Source organism: Cyanistes caeruleus, chromosome 3 (assembly GCF_971803275.1).
Source record: "Cyanistes caeruleus chromosome 3, bCyaCae1.hap1.1, whole genome shotgun sequence".
NCBI lineage: Eukaryota > Metazoa > Chordata > Aves > Passeriformes > Paridae > Cyanistes > Cyanistes caeruleus.
The window spans coordinates 94,407,277-94,432,032 of record NC_141703.1 but is presented as its reverse complement, the minus strand read 5'-3'; the positions used below and the strand labels follow the sequence as shown (position 1 = coordinate 94,432,032).

The 24,756-nt window shown below is 36.8% G+C and overlaps 1 protein-coding gene across 1 annotated transcript in view; it reads left to right on the top strand.

The window, feature by feature from the left end:
• The window catches only part of COL8A1 (collagen type VIII alpha 1 chain), an 86,757-nt gene that overhangs the window by 15,823 nt on the left and 46,178 nt on the right, over positions 1-24,756 (top strand). Inside the window, exon 2 of the mRNA XM_086883000.1 lies at positions 207-333. The gene's annotated coding sequence lies outside the window, so the exon portion shown is untranslated. The remainder of the gene's footprint in view (positions 1-206; positions 334-24,756) is intronic.

Genomic DNA, 24,756 nt, shown 5'->3' with positions numbered 1-24,756 from the left:
TGAGCAGCAGTTTTAAACATAATTTTCCTGGGCTGTTTCATGTTTAGTTCATGTATTAACGTCTGATTATATAAAAAATATTAAAAAATGAAAATAAAATAAACTCTCAGTAGGTTATTTATTCAAGTAAAGTAAAAAAATACCTTTTTGCTCTCCTGCCTTTTTGAAGGCTATTAACATACATTCTTTCTTCTTTCTTTTTCTAGAAAAGTAAATGCAGATTGTCAGAATCCTTCAGATTTGATATTCAGCACTGTTATGATCTCTTCATTACTGGATGTGGAGTCTGGATATCAGAACTGGTATAGTGAAGTACTCTCCTATTAAACTAAGGTAATTTTCTGACATAACTAATGAAGAAGTCTAATGCTGAAACAATGCGATTAACACATCTTTCAGAATTTCATTTCCTAAGAAAAATTCTCGCCATCGAAAAGGATCTGTCTTGTCAGAAATCTTTAGAGACAAAAGGTAGAAACTACATGAGAACACTAACCTCTAGCCAGAGATGAGAACATCTCCATTCACAAAGCCAGAGGATGTCAGGGTTATTATTCTGAGAGAGGGAGGCTTTGCTGAGGACATCAACTTCTTTTCAGACACAAACTGAGATTGTTTTCTGCTTATTGGGATAGGCATCCCTGCAGTGGCCTACCTCATAAATATGGCTCAGTCAGCAGGAAAATTGCCTTTCTGAAAGCCCACCAGTCACTTGTCAACAGTGTCACATTTTCCCTGGAGAAAGGAACTGCTCACAGCACAGGGCTGATGTAGGCACAGCATGTTACAGGAGCATGCAGCTTAGGATGCAGACAGGAATGCACTCAGCTGCAACACTGTAGTAAGAAAATACAACCTAAGCAGGTGGCTCTGAGGCTCGCCCATATGCACGCAGAGATGTAATTAACTTCAGAACCAAGTTATGTAACAAAGATTTTCTGAGAGTATCTCTTCCTTTCCTGGCACATCAGTAATCAAGATACTGTCGGTTTTCTGTCCATTGCCCTAATAGCATTGCACAACATTCAAAGTATATTAACATGAATCTTTAAAATTTAAATGGGTTGTCATAAAATCACCACTCCAGACAAAAAGAAACCAAATGCAGAGCTAGGAGCACAGGAAGATCAGCTAGAGGATAGATATATTCTTATATCTAACAAAGCTGCCGCAGGCTCCACATTTGCTTTCAGAGTAATGGAATTCCACTACAAAACAGTAACCAACATGGAACACAGTTTTTTGAGGTCATATAAAGCCCTGTCTGTTAAACAAATGATACTCAGGTTTTATTTTTTTTTTCCAAGGCTTCATATTTCTATATATTTTCAGCACTTTTTTTGTCCTATCCATCTCCTAAACCAGCACTTTGGACCATTGAGAAATTGTTTGCTTAAGGCCAGAACTCTGATTTCAATACCTTTCTGTTATTAATATTCCTTAAGTTACATTTCAGCTTCCAATCAAGATTTGCTGCAACAGTTTCTCTTTTGATGCAAGTCCACTGTACAGTACCTTGGATCTCAGCTAGAATGCACACCATGTCATGTGAACAGTAAAAAACAATATAGCTCAACTTTCCCAAAGTAGGTTGAATCAGGAGATTTAAGGATAATCAAAACCATATTTTTACCAGCAAGCACAGCCAGTAAGTCATTGAAGCTATACACATATATTCATATCCACATTGTACTTCATTAGAAAAAGAATCTAACACCCAGGAACACAAAAATTCAGAATACTGAATAATTGTGGAACCAAAAAATGGAATAATACGGTGGTCTTTGCATGTGAAGTGCATCATAAAAGGGATTCCAGTAAAACAAGGTGGTTCTTCAGACTTTGTATAAACTTTTTTTATGCCTTTCTTAGCAGACATTGGAAAATTTGAAGGACTTTTTATAGAGCAGTATTACTTACAGAAGTATTTATTACCTGTTTTCTTCAGGTGAAACTTACTTTTGTATGAATTGATATACAAATACATGCAAGTATGGAAGTGAACATAAGTTTTCAGAAAAGCCTGTCGCTAAATATTTAAGACCACCTGATAGTCTGTGGCAATGTCAGTAGATAGGTACCAGTTAATTTGATATTTTATGTCAGCAGGTTACACTACACATGAGAATACTTCTGTGTAAATGCAACAGTATGTTTCTTATAGATGTTGTTTATGTGCAAGTTTTATGGGACTTGCACCTAGACTGAATCTGAATTTTGACTGCTGTCACTGAGAGCAGAATCTACATCTTTGTACAGTTTCTTTCATGTTTTTATTTCAAATTCTGGCTTTCTTTTCACTGCTAACTACAAAGGCTGATTTATCTATATAAGTGAAAGTTACCCAAACAGCAGCCAACATAGGACAGAGTCAATAGCAGCAATTCATGGCCTTCTTTAGTTTGTTATGGTTTTTTTTTTTAATGCTCAGAGCCCATACAGGTGAGAAACTATTTCCCATGCTGGAGATGGAAATACTGTTCACCCCTTTGTAGAACACAAAGCTAAGAAGTGAAACTTAAATGATTTAGTCAAAACTAAACACTTTCCTCATCTCAGAAAGGCAGCACTGCCCAATTCAGCCGACTTGTGGCTACCTGAAAAAGGGAATAATTTGATCACCTATGCCTGAAATCACACATTTTTAAGTTGCTCTAACCACAGAGTAGGCACAGCTTAACAGAATGATTTCACCATCAGAGTTATTTCCCACGTTCCTTTGTTACTCCAGTAACGTAAAAAAATTCAGGAACTGAAAAGTCATATGATCCACAGAAAAGAGAATATTGTGGTTTCTAAGAAAAATATTTATTACCAAGTAAGCTATTTTGATTTATTAAATGATAGCTTCCCATCATAGTGTTTTTTGATACGGTGTTTGAAACCACAATGATTGTACAAAGCCAGCACCTTATTTGTTTAAAGGCACTCAGTTGTGTTTTTCTTAATAGAAGTATCAGTTCATGACAATGCCAGGTTCATAGAAGCTCATCCAGGAATAAATTCTTGAAAAATTCTTTTTTTCCTAGAGTGTCCATTAAGCCAGGGCAGGCACTGTGTCCCAGTGCTAGTCTTCTAACATTAGATTTATAGGATGTTATAATTAACAACAGGTGATGGGCAGCACTACATGCACAGCAAGCAAAGTGAAAAGACTGGCAGCTCAAGAGCCGCTTGTGAATCATCAAAGCTTTTCCCTGGATAAACTCACTAGTAAACCTGATAGTTCTTCTGGCAATTGTTTTGGGTTGGGCTCTTGTTGTTTGGTTTGGTTTGTTTGCTTGGGTTGTTCTTTTATTCCACCACCACCCTTGATCCTTTTTCGTATTAAAGATTATGGACCATCTGTCTGTTTTTACAGTTGTGTAGCTTTTCCACTTCTGTGTTAACCATCTATAAAATGAGACAATAATGCTTCCCTACTCACAGAGGACTCCTTGGAGAATTACAGACAAGTCTACAAAAGTTTTTGAAACTGTGTAGATTTTTCAGAGACACTTGTGTCTCTATTATTGCAGCTCTTTCAAACTTGTGTTCTGTATAAATAACAGGAAAAAAACAGTTCAAAACACATACACCCTCCAATTTTAAGAAAAGCTGTGCTTCAGCTTAGGGCTAAAAAGGAGGAAGACGGACACTGAAACACATTAATTGGCAAAACAAAGATGTGTCCCAAATGAGTTTTCATTTGCATAGCCAATCAAATATCTTTTTTCCTTCAGTTGTGAGAATATAAACAAGGCAAGGTATGTTGGGAAAGGCAATGACTTTGTTTAATCAAGTGAAGAAGGACGTGCATCCCAAATCTACCAACACATCTAATTTTTATGAATAATTCTCAATGTACTAACTTGATGTGATCATGATATTCATGAGTTAATTACGTGTTGTAACATATTGATTATAACAAAGGGGTACTTTATATTAATTTAAAAACCACATCTGTTTTGGATAACCTACTGTATATTCTGAGGGACACTAGTAGATACTTTAAATGCACTAACTGGTGAAAAGATATAGAAAGAAAAAATATTTAAAAGAATAAATATTTAGCAAGTAAAAAAGTCAGTATTCGTACTGTAGAAAGGATTTGAGATTTTTCATGGATATGGTGCTCTTGCCAGTATACCACGATTTGCTCTACAAATAACTCTTATACACTAAATTAATTTCTGCTGAAGCTCTTTTAGTGTGTTTCTCCCCTCCTTTCATCCTCCCCACCTCAAAATACACTTGATTCAGTAACCTTAAAGTTCTTAGCACTACTAGAGAGCAATTACTGTTATTCTAGATTTATATTACCAGGTTGCCAACAGGACCACATGGTGCAATGGTGAATTCATCCTGCTTGCTGCAGTTTGCACTTCATTAAAATTCACACAGCAGAGCTTATCTATAGCTGAAACAAAACGTGGCCCAGGGGAACACTTGTTACTCTGGGTAATTAATCAGAGGTGATGGGAAATTTTTCTCAGTGCTTTTGATAATCTCTAGGGCATCATCCAACTGTGAAATTTTGGCCTTACTGAAGTGGAAAGCAAATTTCATCAGTAACTAGAACAGGCCAAGACATTTCTCACAAAGCATTTCACGACCTGGTGTCATCTGGCAAAGTTTCTCAGTACAGTCTTTTTTCAGAGCTGGAGCAGCAGTTCATTTCTACTGAATATTTCACATGCATACATTAAAAGCCCCTTCTTTTGGCAATCATAAGCATATTTTCTGAAAGGTTCTGCACATTCTTTAGGGTAAATACCTTTTTAAAGGGCTTGAATTTGTACTCAAAAGAAGTCTTTTAGCTCAGTGAACTTGCAATCACATCCTCAATAGGAAATTCGTGGTTTTGCATGGGCAGGGAGAAAATAAATAAGACTGTCAAAATGCTTGAAGATTCAAGTACATAGCTTGAAACAGCCAGAAAACTTCCCCTCTCTAGAGTGAGGCTAGCCTCAACAATAGCTTTTTTATCAGAAAAAGAGGAATCACATCATCAGATACTCAAAGTTGTATTACTGAAAAAATAATACCTTTAAAAAAAAAAAAAAAAAAAGAAAGCTCAAACCAATAGCATTTTTTTTGTTGTGGTTGCTAGGCATAGGTTTTCAAATTCATTTATGTTGTGACCAAACAGAAGTGTGTTGTTCTTCCAGAAGTGCTTCAGGATAGCTGAACATCTTCTGCATTAAAGTAGGAGGAAGTTTGAAAAGGCTGAAAATACTTTCAGTTGAAAAGAAGATTCTTCCCAAATGCAAAGGACTATTCAAACATCAGTCAGGTCTCTTAGAAAAAGCTCACTGATTTAGACAAGTGTTAGACAGAGCTGAAACTGACTCAGCAATTTTATTTCCCTTTAGCTCCTCTAGGAACAAATTCATTATTACTGACTGTAAATGATGAATTAACATTTATTTCATATTTTTATTGACTATTCATTACTTTAGCCATGCTTGTCCTAAACCCAAGATTTTTTCCCAGCTATATCTATTTAAATCAACATTATTTCAAGAGTTATATATACAAAATAATTGAGTCATGAACAGTTATGGTATATAGGACAGAAGTTTACAAGCTAAATTTAAATTGACTGATATTTCATTTAAGTGGTGCTGCAGCTTAGAGAACTGCTAAACAGATACTGATGGACAGGTTTATTGAAGCTCACAAAAAGAGCTGCAGGCTTCCTAATCGTTTTGCTGACTGACCCCTGGCTCACAGTAAGTTTGTTCTGATTAAGAACATACTGTGTTGCTGCTGGATGCTCTTGTTTTGAGTCTGTTGTACAAATTTCACTGTGGCAGGAGCTAAATGAAAGCCCATTTTCTCACATTACTAGACAGCATAATGAATTCTAACATGGACATTTCAAAAAAGTTTATTTCTCATTGTGATGACTAATACAAGCTCTCCATAACATTCACAAAAGAATGAACGACTTTATGAGTTTAGCAAAAGTAACTAGCTCTCAGCATTAATTGCAATAACTGCTAAAGTTTTAAGATAAGAAGTCATCGTAACGCCTCAGATCCAAAAGAGAATCAGTTCTCTTCTTTACACATAGATACTCAGATGAATATAGCTTCTTGATACTACTTCTTCTAAATGAAAGTTGATGCTGGTATTTTGCTTTTAGAATGAGTTACATCTCACTGGTTGAGTAAATTATGAAACAAGACATTTCATGTGTGCCAAGGTGTACATTTCAAGTGCAGGACCTGGATGCAAGACCTGTACCCACATTCTGATGAGGCACATAACTTTCCCTGAATACTTCCACTGATCAGCAGCAAGGCTACCCACTGCTTGTGTAAGTCTGAGTACAAATTTTGTGTGCCTCAATTCCTTTGTGTGAAAACACACTGGTGATACACTCCTTAATATAGAAGTTAGGATGATAAACTGCCTACTGTTTGGGAAGTAATAGCACATTGAAGTCTGCTTAGCTCACCTCCCTGATCTCAAGCATAGAGCTATATGAATTCTGTCTTAAAGAACTTAGTCTTGCTGTTTAAGACATCCACATTGCTTATCTAATCTGTGTATGTGTCCTGACATCTGATTCAGCTATCTCAGTCTGTGAATGGCTGGAGTTAAAGCAATGTAATACATTTCACACCAGGGACAGAATTAAGTGTCTCCCTGATATTTCATTTAATTTTTATGCAAGCATACTTGTGCTCATATATAGAATTTCCTTAATGGGGAATTAAAATCAAAAGTCACATAGAAACAATAAAAACTACACTGTATTTGGGCTACAGAAATAAGGGAAGTGTAAGATGAAGGTTCTTTGCACAAATAAATTACCTTAAACCTCGTAGGTGAACAGCATAACAAAACCCATAAAATTTTCAATTCAGGAAAAATATCCTATTTCTGTTCCCTTATTAAATTAATTAATACTACCACGTCTGCTAGAGATATATAGGAGGTGTATACTTGTCATGCTAAGTAACATTCATATAGATACTGGGACACTTGTCATTGTATCAGGAAAAATCTGTAGCAGTGGGAGAACGAAGGAAATTCAGAGTCTCTTCAAAGATTATTATGCAAACTTTACAGATTTACTTGCACAGAATTACTCATACCACACCACCAAACAGTTGAGTATGACTGCACCCAAAACTGCAGATAAACACAGCAGAAACAAGCTGTATCTATTTATATTTGCCTGAGTTTAGTACTACACCTAGCTACAAATTTTGAACGTGTGTTACAGAATATTCTGTACCTCAGACCTGATGAATTAGAAGAAATAACTATTAATATAATTTCTTCCAAAATAAGTAATTCCCAATTTACAATGTTTTGGAAATTAGTAAGAAAAAGAGCAGCTAAAGAGATCTGGATTATTCATAGACTTAGACAAGAATGAAAACAATTAGATCATCCATCCCATTTTCCTGCCAATGCAGTATTGTTTCCTGCAGTACATTTTCTAATGCTTAGTTTTTCAAGTCACTTGAGAAGGGAGATTCCAGCATTTCCTTTGGACACATACTGGCACACTCTGTCAGACAGGTTTATCCTTCCTCTCTTTGATCAAGCATTTCCTGTCTCTTCTTATTTCATCTTCCACTCAAGAGTTCTTCCTCCTCCTTAATGCCAGGGCCTTTCAGGAATCCGGAAGGGACACTGCCTACAGGAACATATATTCCCAGAATAGGATATTCCACAGTATGGAAACCTATAGCAGACAATTTTAAGAGAACATTCTAGTAGGCTCCTTTTGCTGGTCCTTGTGCACCAGCTGGGCAGGATGCATCTGGAATGTACTTAACCACCTTGGAACACTTTCAATTCTTCAGTATAAACTTTTGGGAGAGCATCTGTTAAAACCAAAGGTTGACTGCCTCAGATCAGGTTAGAAGGAGTACTGAATGAACATCCTGCAGTGAAAAATAAGTACTATGTCACTAGTGATTTGTCCCTTTAAATAAGTGGACATAAGAAAAAGGCCTGAAGAAAGCAGAAAAATATGGAGAAAGACATTGGCCCAGTGGTGACTGAATACAAACCATCTCTGTGCTGGATGGATGTGCTTAGGAGAGTATCACATATAGGTACAATATTCACAGTCATGCTACAGACATAGTAGCCCACAGAAACTCATTCCAAGCAGTTCTGTTATTGACAGAGTAGTTGTGTGAAAAGATTTATTACCACTCAGCAGGCTGTGTGCAGACTCAGCATCGTGAAATCCTGATGTGTGTTTGTGAAGACATCCCTGTGTAGTTCTGGCAAAAGCTGGTGGTTCCTAAGGAACCATGGAACAAATATGGCCTAAGGGTTTTAGACATCTGAAGAGTCAGGTGAAGACAGGAATTTAAGTGTGGTTTGCTGAGTGAAGGTGTTAGTCTTGTCAGATTGAATAATACAGTATTTTAACCTGGGCGGTCCAAGTCTACTACCTTGATGACAACATTGTACTACAGGTCATGATAAATGTCATTCTTGAACTAGAGGTTTAGCTTTGTCTTGACAAAGTCTTGCCAGAGTACTCAGGGATCTTATTCTGAGAACAACAACAACAAATGTTAAATGTCTTTTTGTTCTTCAGATTTCAGCAGGTGGACTTCATAGTCATTGGTCTTGCAAAACAATTTACAGCAGAGAAGGATTAAGTTTCCATTACCTAACTCAAAAGACTGGCCAAATAAAAAACAAAAATGATGAAAGAACTTGGTTGTAATTTGGTCTGGGTTTTGAAGGGATAGAAATATTCTTGGATGTGTCCTTTGTTTTGACACATTTATGCTGATTACAAATGGAAGGGCAAAGCTGGAATATTATTTCCTCCAAACTGTCTCAGCCTCTCTTTGTTCTAGTGTCTCTGACAGAATCCCTTTGACAGTGAAGGAACTTTCTTTTTTAATGTAATTGTTCTTGAAGGTGTTTAAAGCATTCAAACGAGAAAAGGAAATAGTTCTTCAAGTAATTTGTGGAAATCTGGAAAGTATCTATAGCCTGTAACTTATACAAGGCAATGCAATTTTAATACATCTTTTGCTGCTCTTTCAGAAAAGAAAAAAAAAAAGTAGTGACAAAAAAGCTGCATCAGTACCTTATTTCAATTAAAATTCAGAGACCTAAATCAGTGTCTTTTATGTTTTACTGCAACTGTCTTGGGGTGCTACTTACTCTAGCAGCATCAGTTTCAGGAATGAAAGTTAATTAGTGAGAATAAAGACGAGCACATTTGGATTGAAAAAAAAAAACAGGCTAAAAATTAGATATTTATATACTTCACCTGAAGAACTGTGAAAGCATTCAAAAAGGAGAAAAGCAGAACAAAAGTCCTGTGAAGCACAAGATTTTTGTCCTGAACTACCAAAAATTGGATGATTATCAACTGACATCAAATTTCTGTTTTAAACATACATCAGCCTTTAAAAAGGGGCTTTTTAAGTTTTAATGTGAGTAGAAAAATATATACTTGTGGCTTTGAAAAGAAGGGAGAAAATAATTTATAGTATTTTGCAGTGTTGAATTATTAATTAGCAACACAGTAATCATTGGTCCCACCAGCACACAATTTTTCCTGCTTCAGTGGCACTGCCTGGGAAGGGGTGGTGAAGCTCCATTGGGCATATCTGTGCAGCTTCATTTGGTAGTGAATTTAGGTTTTCAGTTAATCCTTTCCTAGCAAACTGTGGAAAAGCAATTCCTGGGAAAGCAATGGAAAACTTGTCCCATTTTAGTGGGCAAGCTTCACCCATGCCACAGAATTTTTCTGACAGCAAATGATGTGGTATCCTAAACAAATTTTAATCTGCACCCTGACAGGAGGTGAAGTAAAGAACAACCATCCACCCTCTAGTTATGGTTGTGTTTATGGACAGGATTGCAGCTTGGGAAAACCTCCTCTTGCTAGAGCTTGAGGCAGTAGCTTCAGGGCAAAGACAGCACAGTAACACTGCAAAGACCTTAAAATCAACTCAGTATTTGTGATGAGATTAAAAAAAGAAAAAATACTCTCTATTGAATCAACAGTCAAAGGAACTGCAAAAAAGAAAAAAAAGGAATACACTCCTTCTTAGAGCTATGCATGGAAGTTACTATCTGTAGTATTTCCAGCTATTCAATCAAATGTATGGTTAGTCATAAAAGAAGCACAGTTCCCCTGAAGAGTCAGAGGGAAGATAAATCAGATTCACAGGCTTTTTCTCCTATACAAGCAGCAAAACAATCAGGTATTTGCCAGCACTTTTGTGAGGTATATAAAATTGAAAAGAGGAGAAATTTTAGGTACTTGCACTATTTCCACTCCCACCCACAAAAAGCAAAAGCTTCTTTTTTCCTATTTCACAGAAATCAAAGAACTTGTGTATCTACTAATTTAGAAATTTATCATCAGAAAAAACAAACAAAAAAGCAAAACCTAAAAGCCCAAATACCCCACAAGAATACCCCAAATGCCACACCTCCCCCAACACACCACATTAAGTTTGGCAGGTAGGTATAAAACAGAGATGTAGGTTTGCAGTATAACACTGGTTAAAGCTATCTCATTTGCACCTAGCAAAATAGATGAAGTCTGTTTAATAAGCCATCATCTTTTAGAACACAGGAGGAGCATTTCCTTGAGGTACATTTCCTGTTTTACTCTCATTATTCTTTAGAATGGAGTGGGATGGCGCTTCCTTCTCTAGCTGGGGCAGATGATTCCACAGCTCGAGCTACTAGTTTGATAAAAGCAGAGGGGAAAAAAGCTTTCCAAGTCCAAAATGCCATGAATAAGCACATCAAGCATCTTCACAGATACTTCACAAGAGCTTCCAAGCTAAGTGATGGCATTGCCTTGAAAGAGTCCAGTGAAGAAGATGAAATCAAGTAAATACAACAAACCATATTGTGTTTATAGTATTTTTTTTCACATCTAAAATAACTTCTTCATAATGCAATTATGTTGTTCCTGGAAAGACTTGCTGCAGAGACAGATTACAAGCTGGTTCATTCCATTTTTCTGCAAAAGAATCTCTGTTCACCAGACAGAACTCTTGTAAGGCAAGTGACTTCTAATCCAATTGTGGGCAGGTTACTGAGTCTGTACCACTACCTGTGTGTGAGCCACCTTCTTTAATAAGCCTTAGGGATCTTACAATGAACAGAGCAATTGAAAACCTTTGTGGCTAAGCAGTTGTCAGTAAGGGTCTTCCAACAGAAGCCAGTTTGACATAAACCATCTCCATTAAAGTTTTCAGTTGATATTCCATGCCATTTGTTTCATGGATGCTACCTCATCCCAGCTCCTTTTGCTGTTCTACATCATGGAACCCAACCCACTAGAAGTGCAAGTTGTGGCAAGCAGTAGAGGCCATGAAAGCTGATGAAAAGCTCACTGCTGTTTGTGCTGTCCAGTGCAGCACCAGCTTGGCCTGCAGAGCTTGGTCAGGTATTTTAGCAATGCAGCCAAAACCACAGCCCTCACAGCTTTGTACACAGCTACACAAACCACTGTTGCTCTTTGGGTGTGAACCACTGCTGACAGCACCCAACTGTGAGGAGCAGAGGGCAATTTTTATGTGTGGAGGTTACAGTCAAGTCCTCTAAGAAAAAATTCCAGTGACTTTAGTGCCCATGCAAAGCAAACATACTGGCTAATAACACTTGGTCTCCCTTCTCTGTCAGATATGACACTTAAGCTCTGCCAGCCACCTAAGAGTTGCTAAAGTAAATAGGCAATGCTACTAGCAGGTACTGTTTCCACTTGTTTCACCCCCCATTCATGCTGTCAAAACAGTTTCTCCAAAAGAAAAAGAAAACCCTGGGGTTTTTTGACAGGGAAGGAAGACATCAGATTTGTATCTGCTTTCTGTAATTTACCAAAGCTTATACATGATCTAGTAATATTTTTCCAGTGGGTTTGACACAAGTGACAGTGTTTAGTTTAACAGAATCAGTCTCTGCAGAATAATCTCCCCAGACAGCAGTGTGCTTGATTGCATGATGTTCAGACTCCCTCTTTGTGTTGTCCATGCGAGATGAATTCTGCACTCAGATCAGGGAGACATATTTTATCAGACACTGCTTTCTCTTCTTTAAGGGTATTTTGAGATGCAAATTCTCTAAAAAACTTACAGAAATAAAAACTAACAGACCTGAACTCCAGGCCTGTTCTCACACAACTAAGTTGTTGTCTTTCTTTCCTTCCTTCCTTCCTTTTTAAACTATTTTAGGTTTATCCCATGATTTCATCCAAGTTTTACAATTGTTGTGCTTTGGAGATAGGTTTCACAACACAGGTTCCCACTTCCATGGCAAGATCTATTGAATATATCAAATTAAGTGTTCCTGTTAAGCTATAAGTAATATTGTATGCGATAGTTCACATTTGTTTTATTGGTTTAGTGGGGAAACTCATATTATGCTTTTCTTACGAATATCTAGCAGAAAAATCAGACCAAAGAGAAAGGAAACAAACTTGTCTTTCTACCTGCACTGCTAAATACAAGACAGGGCAGGAAATTGTTATGGAGACAACAAAAAGAGTACAAGTACTTTTACTTTCTGTGCATAAGCACACATGTACTCTTCCAGGATGAAAGTAATTTAATGCATAAAATTCCAGGAAATATTTCAAACCAAACAATATTTGACTATTTAGTCCTGAATCAATTCTTCTTTATGGTACATATACATATAGTAAGAAAGCAACCTCTGAACTAAAGGGCTTTATATCCCAAGCTAGATCCTCTAGTCCTCCATCAGATGCCAGTGGGATTCACAAACCTGTCAGTGTGACAATCCACCTTTCAAAGTGAAGAAAATTCTGCATTTGAACCAGAACATCCTGTTACTAGATACTCAGGTAACTTCCTATTATAAATGTTGTCAAGATGTCGCACTATGACAAGTGCTCCCTGACAGAAGGCAAAGTCCTCTTCATAATGTGATAGGAACAGATTATACAACACTTATCACATCATTTTTTGGGACACCATTCACCATTTTCTATGGATATGAAACTTTAAATATGTTAGCATTTATTTATTTCTGCCCAGGCTTCAGTGTGCTAAATGAAGCAGACTGGTTTTTTTGGCATCTGTAAGACCTTAAATTTATTAAAGGATGAATCTATGGTAAGTTCAAATGCTAACTCAATTAGGGTGTTTACATGGGGTCTTTGCACAATGTTTATGAGATGAAGTTTGAAGTAAAATCCAGACATGTTCTGTTTCTGTTTTGTACCACAAAGATTGCAGTGCAGCTAGGAAACACACTTCAGTGAGTCACATCTTGGAAAAGAAAAAGATAAATGGCTAAAAATGCAATAATAGTAGGATATCTGGAAATAAACACTAACTGAGCTAGCAGACTTTTTTGTAGTCCAGCTCACAATCACTTCTAGTCCATGTTCAGGATGTTGCTTCTGCTACCCAACCTAAAAAAAAAAAGGAGACAATCACTTCTCTTGATGACATTACATCTGTAAGAAAGGCAACAGAATTAATTGTTGTTACTGTCTTGTATTCAGCTGGGTAAGGCTGTAGAGGTTGAGACCCCAAGTATTTGCCATTTCAGATTCTAGTTTATCAATAGCCCTTAACATTTAACTTCATCTCAGATCTCGGATTTCCTTGCAAACAATAATGAGCCAGTGCTTTAGTCTTGCAAAGACACACAGCATTGTGCAGGTTCTGCTATGAAACAGGATTTGAAAGCAGGAATTGCATAGCAATATCGAAGTACAATAGGAATTGTACTTAGAGTAGCAGAAATGGAGAGGCCAAGCACCAATAATTCTGTTGGTATCATTAAATACCTACGGGGTTTTTACTTGCACGGGCGTATTCATTACACATAAGCATCAAAGGAAAAAGGAGACAAGGTTGCAGTAAGTCATGAAAAACAATGTCAAAATTAAGGCCCTTGATGCATTTGAAATCTTTCCCTTGCAGTTCTAACTTCTCACTTCATCCCTGCTTTATGGCCAGGGTAAGAACTGTGTAGGAAGTCACAGTACAGTGCCTCTGTAAAGCAGAGGAGTAGGGTAGGTTCTACAAGTAACTTTCTGGCCATGTTTGGCTCCAAATGTCTCCTCTTCACCTAAATACATTGCCACAGTGGAAAGGTTTTGAGTTAGGCCTACACCCTTTGTCACAAGAAACACTGCCTTATTCATCTCCTCTGCCTCAAATCAGGGCTTTCTTACATTGCAGAGGTTGAACCAGAAACAGGACCAAAAGTACTCTTTAACCTGAAACAACCTTTTTTTAAAAATGTATTACTAGAACAGCTGCTTGCTGCATGCATTTCATTTGCAAGCATATACTGTCACCTTTTCCAAGTGACTAGGAATTTATTTTGAAGCAGAAGCAAAGGGGAATATATCCAACAAGTCATCTGATTTATTACAGTAACCTTCATATACATGCAGTGTTAAAGTGATCATATGGTTGGCTGTAGAAATGCTATGTAATTCAGTTCAGTGGAAAGGTTTAAAGGATTAAGTGATACACATATGCTTTTGTAATTACATCAAGATGTTAAACACCCCAGTTTTTTTTAAAAGTGCTAAATCACTGTATAGGATATGCAAGCTAAACCAAGAGCCTACTTTGGAGAGAGATGTGAAAAGATATTTGCCAAGTTAGATAGCAAAAGTTTTGGCACCTCTGAAGATTTGGAATGCGTCTACACATAGGTGTGATTCAAAACAGTATACACACATTTCCAACAGCAAGATCTGCAATTCCTCACCATCCCACCAAAAATGCTAAAGGATTCTGATAGTCTGAGTACTACCTTGGCTGAGCCTGCCTGTCCACTGGTGCCAGCTGCCATTCTGAGTGGTTTTAGACTCCAGCATGGATAGCAGGACTTAGTATCCAAGAAGTCCTTAATGTTGTGTATTTTTGAGAAGGAAAACATAGGGGCTTACCCTTCTTTTTATTGCTTTGTTTGTTTGGGCTTGGTAGGGTTTTTGTTTGGTTTTTTGTGGGTTTTTTTGTGCATGGTGTTTTTTGTTTGTCTGGTTTTTTGGTTTTTGTTTGTTTGTTCTTCTAAAAAGCAGTGTTTATTTAGTATGATGTTTCCTGGTCTATCCATCTGTTCCTCTCCTGAATAACTTTTGAGATTGCTGGGCAATTTGAAACTCATCCTGAAAGTCTAAAAGAAAACTATATCCTTGCACAAGTTCCTGAAAGTCAGTGGGTGAGCAGTGGGTAGAGACACAACTTGGCATCTTCACAGACGGAAAGGCAGACAAGATTCATCTGTTATTCATTCAGTTTGGCCTCAGGAAAGTAAAGAATGCAAATCCAGGAGAAAACAACATTCATTGGTTTTGCTGCTAACATAGCAACTCAGAAAATCCAAATCTTGCTATCTTGGGTGATACATCAAACAAACCATTGGTGATCCAATCCTGCTTCCTCACTATTGATTGAGGTAGGAAAGGAACATGAATAGAAATACAGTGAGACAATACAGTTTAGGAGCTTACTCTTGTATTCCACTCCAACACCACATCTTCCAAACATCAGCCTGCTTGGTTGGGTTCTTTTGTGTCGTGTTTGTTTATTTTAAAGTGTCACAGGACAGTTACATGTTCCAGAATAATGGATTTTTCTTTAGGGAATATCTGTTTGATGAGACTATTCCTTGAGGACCCAGTTTAGACTAATGATACCAAATAGCAATGATAAACACATAATTCAGTTTTAGTTAGCATTCTGCTTCAGGGTGATCTGCATGGCAGAAAACCAGAATTCATTACAACATTTTTCTTTGGCTTAACTTGTCATGTAAAATCAGGCTAGAATTCCCTTGTAAGCTGACTCAGACTACAGCTCTTGGGGTGTCATCTAAAGGTAATTTCCATTAACAAAGCAGATATTTTCCTGGTTGAGCTGTAGACTGAACAAGGGAGAGAGAGAGATAGGCTGGTCTTAAAGGAAAAAAAAATCTAGAATTTTTTAATGTATTCATAATTCATTATGAAAAAAGCAGACAGGGATAGGAGTTTATATCCCATCTTGAAATTACCATTTGCTAACACTAGTGACTCACAAAAACTGTATTAAGTTTTTAGCTACACTGATGTTACACTGGGTCTGAACGCGATGAAAGAATTTACCAACTTCAGTCCATTAGTCAACCTAGTTTTGACTTGGGTTCCACGTTGTCTTGAATAAAAAGGGACAATGACCTACCACAGCATGTTTCCTGGTCATGGTCAAGTGTTCAAAGCTGCTTAAGTGATCTGAATGCTTATTTCCAAAATTTTTCTATAGATCTTTTAGGTTCTGTGTAAACCCTGTGACAAAATAGTAATCCTAAACATAAAAAATCCTAACTAGAAAAAGATGAAAGATAGGTTTTTCACCTCATTTGTAATACAGTGTTATCTTCTATTCTTAACGAAGAGTTTGTAATCAGAATTCTATTTAAGTAGATTCAGACTTTAGCATCTGATATTTGATGTTCAAAATATGAGCTGTCCTTAAGGCATACATATATTTCAAAGATATTCTTTTCTTGACTCAGTATGGGAATGCTCAGCCTTGCATTTTAAGGGCCATTACAGGTTTAAAAGCCTGCTTGCAGATGGATTCAGCTGCAACTGGCTTCTATAAAGGACATCCCAACAAACCCTTTTGTCATTTAGAACTTGAGCAAAGAAGCCTATAGACAGTCAGAGAATTGTGATGAACATTTCTGGATACTGCTAGTAATTGCTTAGAGACAGGCTTACCAGGGAAGCTGAGTGAAAATGATTGCCATGTTAAGAACACCACTGACTATGGCACAGCCAACATACACACCAGACTGTTGCTATTATGCTGAAATAGTCACATTTCTGAAGCTTTCCTTCCTGTGCACTGCCTGCATCCAGCACGCTGCCTCAGTGGCCAATGTGTCCCACTGAATTGATTAGGAGGAATGGTAGTTATTCAGATCCTCTTAATTATTTATTCTTCTGCAGTGCACATATTCATTCCTGGTCTTTCCACTGCTCACTCATCTTCAGCAATGAAATTCAGCTAGTTTTCCATATGCAAATTCTTATGAATATTGTCCTCATCCTCACCATGAAAAATTAGGGACACATTACCTGGGTACAAGTCCAATGTTAAGATAAACACAGAATTTGTGGAAGGAGAACAGCCTGATGATCTATCTTTTTAAAAACAGAATGAGTCCTTTCTACTGCTCATTTGTTTTTCCTCATGCAAAACCTTCCATTTAGCAACACATTTTAATCCAGAGGACAATTTAAAGCACTTCAGATTTGTAATGAAACAGATGACAGAAAAACAGAGCAACCATCATTCTGATCTACACATGTCCCACAGGATGGAAAATAGATGCCAGTGTCCAGAAAGACTGTGTACTGAGTTTGCTTGAAAGAAAAGGTGAAGGAATTATTGCACAAGGAAAAAAAAAAAAAAAAAAAAGAAAAAAAAAAAGGAAAACAAAAAAAAAAAAAGAAAAAGAAAAGAAAAAGCCTTGCCTGAGAAGTTTACACATAGTAAAAACCTGAAAGCTCATCATGTATTCTACTATATTTGCTACTATTGAAATACCAGATTCTAGTTTTTGGTTGTTTTATCTAGCCCTACTCTTAGGAATTATCTATCCCTATCTTAGGGATTAAGCAAAATGAGTTAGTAACATAACACCTTAAAAAATAGTAAAACATCCTTTAAAATGTTAAAGTCTGCAAATTTAGAAACAGTTAATCACCAGAGAATGTAGTCAGACCGCAGAAAAGAGATAAAGTGGTCATCAGCCTGTCCTAAGCCATATTGCCTCTTACAGCAATACATACCTTTCCTTTCAATACTCTGTTAGAGTCCCTTCTCTCTTACCTTTGTGGCTTAGAATCTTACCTGCATCCACTGCAGGCATATTTCAAGCTTCACCATTTTCAAACATTTGCCTTAAGTTCTTAAGCCTTTACTAAAATATTGAAACAATCTGCATAAGGGCCCAGTTCAACACTCTGCCTTCAGGTAACGCTCCTACTTTCTTGAAAACAGAGCTTTGCTTAAGATGAGTCAGGTATAGACACAGTTCACAAAATTCACAATATCTGGTGCTTTTCCACTAGAGGTTATTTAGAATGAAAAGTACAAACAGGAACTATGCTCTTTAAACTAACCTTTTAAAAACAGAAATGTCATAATTATGAATGCATTATAAACATTATTTTTTGTTATCAAACTCAGAATGGTAAAAGGAATGAGTTGGGTGGCATCAAATCAAGGCACTTCAAGAGCCTTGAGTGCAACATGGCTCTTTGTGGTATGTAAATCCACCTCTATAGTCCAGAAGAACACAAGAAAGGCCAGATAGATTACTCTGCATATAGGCTGGTAGAAGACATCACCTCAGAGCAGGAACACAAGATATTTTCTCTCCCAGGCCTGGGAAGGAAACAAGTAAGCACAATAGGTTTAGCTCCCTGTGCTCTGTCTTCTACAGTCACCTGCTGAGGCAGCCCTGGTAGTGCTTGTGAGGTTGATATGCCATTAAAAATAATAAAGCTGTTGATCATTTTCAAAATTATTTTTAAACTTTTCAAAACCTACTACATTTGAGTTACATTTAATTAATATTTTTCAGAGTTATTTCAAACCTTCCTGAAGTATGAGGTTCACAAGCAGATTTACCAAATAAGATGTAAAATTCTAATATAATCCCTCCCATTTCAGCAGAGCTAACCAATAGCTTTATAACATCTCTGTCTTCATTTTATTAACAGATACAGGATGGAGAAAATGTATGCATGTATGGTGTAGAGAACAGGGAAACTGGCAGATTAATTTAGAAATGGTTAAATGCTCATCCTACCTTCCCTCCTTCTTCCTCCCCTCCAAAAGTACAAAACCAAACCACAGCACTTTTTAGAGGCCTAAAGATTGAAAAATCATTGCTCAGTTAGTGTTACTTTTTCAAAGTGTGGTATGGCAGATATGTTATCAGCATCAATTTTAAAAACCATATATATATACACACAAATACACACACTAGTTATTACTTTCCCCCAGAAGAATGGCACTTAACAAATATAAACCCACTTCAAAAGCCTTAGCATTTCATTCTGGTTCTGAAATTCATATTTCCATTTTCACTGTCTCCTTAAGTGTGACAGAGAAAAACAAATAAGAGTACTGAAACAATATAGCAGGAGTCAAGAGCACTTAGCACTTGTAAGAAGGAGGTGCAGCAAGCTGCAGCCAGCTCCAAAATCACCCCTCTAGGGCTGTAGCTTCTTGACTCTACCAGTAATGAGGGGAAAGCCACAAAGAAGCACAGTGGAGAGAAAAAGAGTTCTTATTGCTGTCTTGACAATTTTCAGATACAGTATTTTTCATTAAGACCTAGATGTCCTCGAGACACTGTATGATTTTTGCGTTTAGAAACAAAGACCCCAAATCTTTTCAATTAAAATATATTTATATAGAAATGTAAGCGCAAAGTATCAAAACAATCCTCCTGCACCCAGCTTCTCAACCACTCTAAGGACAGGGAGATGCCAATAACACCATACAAATGGGCTGTGGGAAGGGTTAAGTGAGACCAGGTATACCTCAGTACCAAGGAGGAGCTAGCAAGTGTTTTCTATCATCAAAATTCTACTAGTTTCTTCCTGAATCTTTGTTTTTTATGGTCTGTTCTTGTTATTTATTCAGTATCAAGAACATTTTTTAGTGTTTTTCAAATGCTGTGCAAGTTCCAAGTCGTTAAATACATTTAAAGCTAGTTAATAACTAAACGAGCTTCTATAAGCTCCTGGAAAGTAGCTGAAAATTATCTTGTAAGACAAAACTGAGTAAAGTTAGGCCTAATTTCATGCAGGAGTCAGGACACTTGCATATACAGAAGTGGCTGGTAGCCAGCCAGGAAATGAACTTCCAGTGCTTTGGCTAGTTTGTGATATCTGCACATACATAAACACTGTAATAAACATAAGATGATTTCTCTGTCAGAAAAAATAAGGAATAATTACCACTGATTTTATTTTTAAGACAGGAGTAGATAAATCTATTCGCATGGACAATGTGAAAAAAAAAAAACCAACTAAAAAACAACTCAAGTTATCTTTTGCCCATTAGAGAATATAATGATGCTTAACTGCAACACACATACTTCTGACTGAAACTGTAACCCTAAAACCACCCCAGAGCTGCTACTTAAGCATGGGGGAACCTAAACTTCAAAGATATCTTACTTTTAGAACTTTCTTCTGTGATGGGGCCACTTGCCTAGAAGAACATGAAAGACAAATTAATTTGTTAGGAGACTAGTGATGCCTGAAGTTTGAAGTTAAATGAAAGTAAGAACATGTAAGAATCTGTGTCTCGAGAGAGGCTTATTCCTACTGTGTGACTTTGAGAGGATATTCCTTTTATGTGACACAAATAAGAATTTTTTTCAGGAAAATATAAAAAAAAGGAGATCAAAAATTGTCAGGGAAGTGAAGCAAACTTTGAAATCTGAACAAAATAACATTTTTCTATGAACATTTCCCCATCCTTACACTGCTATGCTAAGAACATATGCTTGAATTCTGGAAGTCAGCCACATTTATATGATTTCTACTTTACATTTCTTGCATTGAACCTGACCTCTGATGGCTTCAGACCAGAAATCTGGAGGCAGCCCTCCCTTTCACTTAGCCTCACTTCTTTCAGAGTGACTCAACAGCAAAGTTTGTTGCTTAATGCTGTTCCATAAAACAGTTAATCCAGACCTGACCTTATAAAACCTGACCCCTGTACATCATATTTCTGGCACAGTTTGATTGGTGAAGAGCTGATCCCATGCACATATGGCTGGCTGTTAGTGATTTGCTTCAGGTTTCCATGGAATCAGTGCAGACTGGAGTGATTTTTTATTTTTTTTTTCCTAATTATCCAGTCCAGGAAGAATAAGGTGAAAAAAGTCAAATAACTCTCATGCTGATCCCTGCACCAACTTCGTTTACCCAAAATTTATGGTCCTAAAACAGTAACTTTTCCAGGTCAACAGGCATAAGGCAAGGGTACTGCCAATCACTCCTTCTGCCAATGGAAAATCATGCAGGGAGGATTCAAGTCCTCATGCAGGAACTCATTCCTGATAATCAGTACCTACAGTTTTCTCTGAACAAAGTTAGAATGAAAAATACCTACAAAATGAAACAGCCTTATGAATATATAATATGTCCATAAAGTATTACTGTTCCCAACACTGTAACAGGTCATTAGTGTACCCTAAATATTCACCTTACTTGTATGCATATGATAGAAGCTCTGTAGCTCAGCACTGTAACATCTAGTCCTTAACCCTAAACAAAAATACTGAGTGTCTGGACTAAGGTGCTTGAATCTGTGCTTAGCCACAACTGAGCACAAAAATTCATTCTCCAAGTCTCTAGAAAGTTTTGATGCTCAGCACCTCTGAAGAGAAACTCAGCTTAAGGCAATGACATTTTCCAAATGTTGGCCAAAGCTCCTTAGTTAAGCTCTACATATCTTGATAAAGAATTTTGTAAACATGAAGCAAACAAGCAATCATGGTGTGGGCTGAAGGCAGCAGTGCTTGAGATACTCATAAAGGAGCATTTTGATTAGAAAAATGTGATACCAATTCAACATTAGCCTGAGGTGGCTGAGAGGAATCCACCCGAAGGCTGATAAAGGCAAAGGCTCATAAACCTGAGGTTGCTTATTTCTGTTTGTTATTTTTTTTTAAGAATTTCAAGTTTTGTTTTTCCCACTCCATGGATTAAACATGCAAAGTCCTTTATACTGTATCTCAGAGCTTAAATAAGGCTTTACCTGACATGACAAGCAGTGCTGTGAATAACAGAAGAATTTTTGGAAAATTTGATAGAAAAGCAGAAGGCCCAGATACTCTAACTATACCCTACTTACTTGATAGTTGACCCTTTTCTTTCTCTTTTACAGCAAATACTTTTTTCCTTCTGAAGTTTTTGTTTTAGGGATCTTTCTGGCAGAAGCAGATATCCCTTTAAAAATCATAGCATTCACTAGTTTTTTAACTTAAGACAGTATTTTTCTATTGGCTAATAGCCATAATTCATGACCACTTGCCACAATCTTGGTAACAGTGATAATACAACTGATTTCATTTTTAAAGACTGACTTGTGTTTGAAGAGTTTCTTAGCAATCTTTTATTTAGATTGGTTACAGCTCTCAAATTGTAACTTATTTTTCATTTGAATGATCACTAATAATTTATAAAACTGATTTCAAGTTTTGTTCTTGCAATCAGTCATTCAGTTTGTGGGCACATATTTAGCTGCTTCAAATTCCACACACATCAGATGACTGGAACACACATTCAGAAGAAAGAGTGATTTTGGATATTTGGCTTTCCAAGTGCCCAGCTGGAGACAGCACAACAAGGCCAACCTTCACCAAGTACAGACCACCCTTTTCTGAGAACAATATTGCCTGAAAGAACCTCAAACTGAGAATCTGACACTTAAAACTAAGGCATACTGTCATCATTTGTATTATGCATAATACTAGAGCTACTATTTTTTTAAAGACTAAGGAAGGTAAGATATAAATGTTCATTACTTTTACAAAACAGGTGCAATTTTCTGTTTGCGATAGCATCATGGATTGCTCTGGAAGTTTCAGCACTTTGGAGTCACAAATAAAAGAAGACTGAAATCTTAATCAGACAAAACCCATTTTTTCCTCCTGCTAGTTTAAGCTGGAGAAAGAGGAATATAAGAAATCTATAACATATGAGCAAAATTATCTCTAAATGGAGTGTTTAAAAATGTTTCCATCAGGCATCAGTAGATGGGTTTTTAAATGAAAGCCAAGTATTACAATGGCATCTATTTTAGGTCTTGCATTCCAAGAGAGAAAATATGAGCCAGATAAGTTAGTCTGTGTTGACATGTAAAGTACATCACTGCCATTAGAAGGGCTGTTGTGGATCTGAATGACCCAAAAGATGCTCTGTGGCTCAACTGAATACCAGAGAACAGAAGCGTAAATTAATTTGGACATGGGTAATTCAATTGTAGTTATTGCACTTCTGAATCAGCCTGTATGTAAACTTCCAGCAGACAGAAAGCACCTGGAAAAGCTCTGCTAAGAAGGCTTGATTCTTTGACAGCTTTGGATGACAGCCTATATAAACAGAGAGCCAAGAAGAGAGACATTGTCTTGTTTTTTCACTCCAGCATTGTTTTTAAGATCGCCTCCTAAAGCCCAAATTTACAATTAGAAAGCATTCTCTACAAGGACAGCATATAATTACATGCTTGGGGTTTTCAAGATATGCTTGATATTTTCAGCACTTTTCACTCCAACTCATGCTGGTTTTCTTTCAGTGCTTATACCTCATTCTCCCCTGAAAGCTCTAAAACTGAAATTTTCACACACACAAAAGCTTCACTTTTTAGTTACTAACTTCATGTATGACATCACTTCCTTTTGTTGTTTATAAGCAAGCAGATTGTTCAGAAACATTCTGAAATTGTGTGATCTAAATGAATTGGAAAAAAAATTAATTTAATCTTCATTTAGACAAAATAATGAGAAAATCAACATGATATTAAACTGAGACTGATTTCAGTAGTAACGACAGTAACTGATTAACTTCATTTTGCTTAACAATGCTGTTTACATTCCTCCTGCCTCTCCCTAAAGTCAATTATTTCAAAACTCGGGGGATTTCTCTTACGCACATCTGCAAATTCAATGTCAGATCCAGATTCGCGTTTTGGTGGTGAATCAAGCTGGCCTCAGCTCACCCAATGAGAGCCCAGTTTTTACCAGACAAACAAATTGAGGTGACTTAATACTTGTGGGGTTTAACTGATGTATTTACTTGCTTTTGCCATCCTTTTTTCTCTTCTAATGAATCAAACATATTATTACACACTGTTGATAAATGAAAAATGATAGAACAGATGAGATAGACATGAACAACTTTAAACAAGAGACACCCAGTTTAACCCTCTGATATCTGACACCACCAGCCCTTCAAAGGGAAGGTTACAATTTTTGAAAGGACTGGGAAAAGTAACCAAGGTTTAAGGATTTTTTTTTTTTAATTTAAAGTATATTAATGAGAAACTAGGCATGCTAGAAATATTCAAAATTAGTGCACCTTCAAATTTATATGTCTCAGTAGCATACACATATTACTTAATGACACAGGTTATCTATATGTATGCTCTTTATATAAATGTTGGCAATGAAAGACTGATCAGTTTCCAAGATTCCAAGACCAGATTCCAAGAGGAAAATGAAAAAGCTGAGACCTTTATACTAATGTGTACTAATCTGATATGTATATGCAGTTGTTAACCACACTATAAACATAAAGTCTGAGTCTGCTTTTTAGTACAGAACTGAATTATAAAAAAAAAAAAAAAAAAAAGAAGAAAAGACAATTTGTTACTTAGTGTCTAGTCATGACCTAAGCCAAGAAGTTATGAATTGACATGAATTGGACTTTTTCCACCAATGGGAATGAAACTTGGCTGCTGACACCTCTGCAAAGAGACACTTGACTCTACACAGAGCTCAGCAGCAGGACCTAAGGCTTGGCACTGCCAGTGACTTGCTGGGAACCTTCAGGCAAACGATTCATTCCATTTTCCTTTGTTTTCCTAACTCTAAGTTGGTAGTAACAAAACTTGAATACTTTTCCTAGAAAGTCTTGTGGCTGTAAGTTGTCTTCAGCTCTAAACAGCATTACTGCACAACTGGCAGTGTTAGGCACTTCATTTTGTTGAGAGCAGAGGCATCATCTCATTTTCTCTGGTT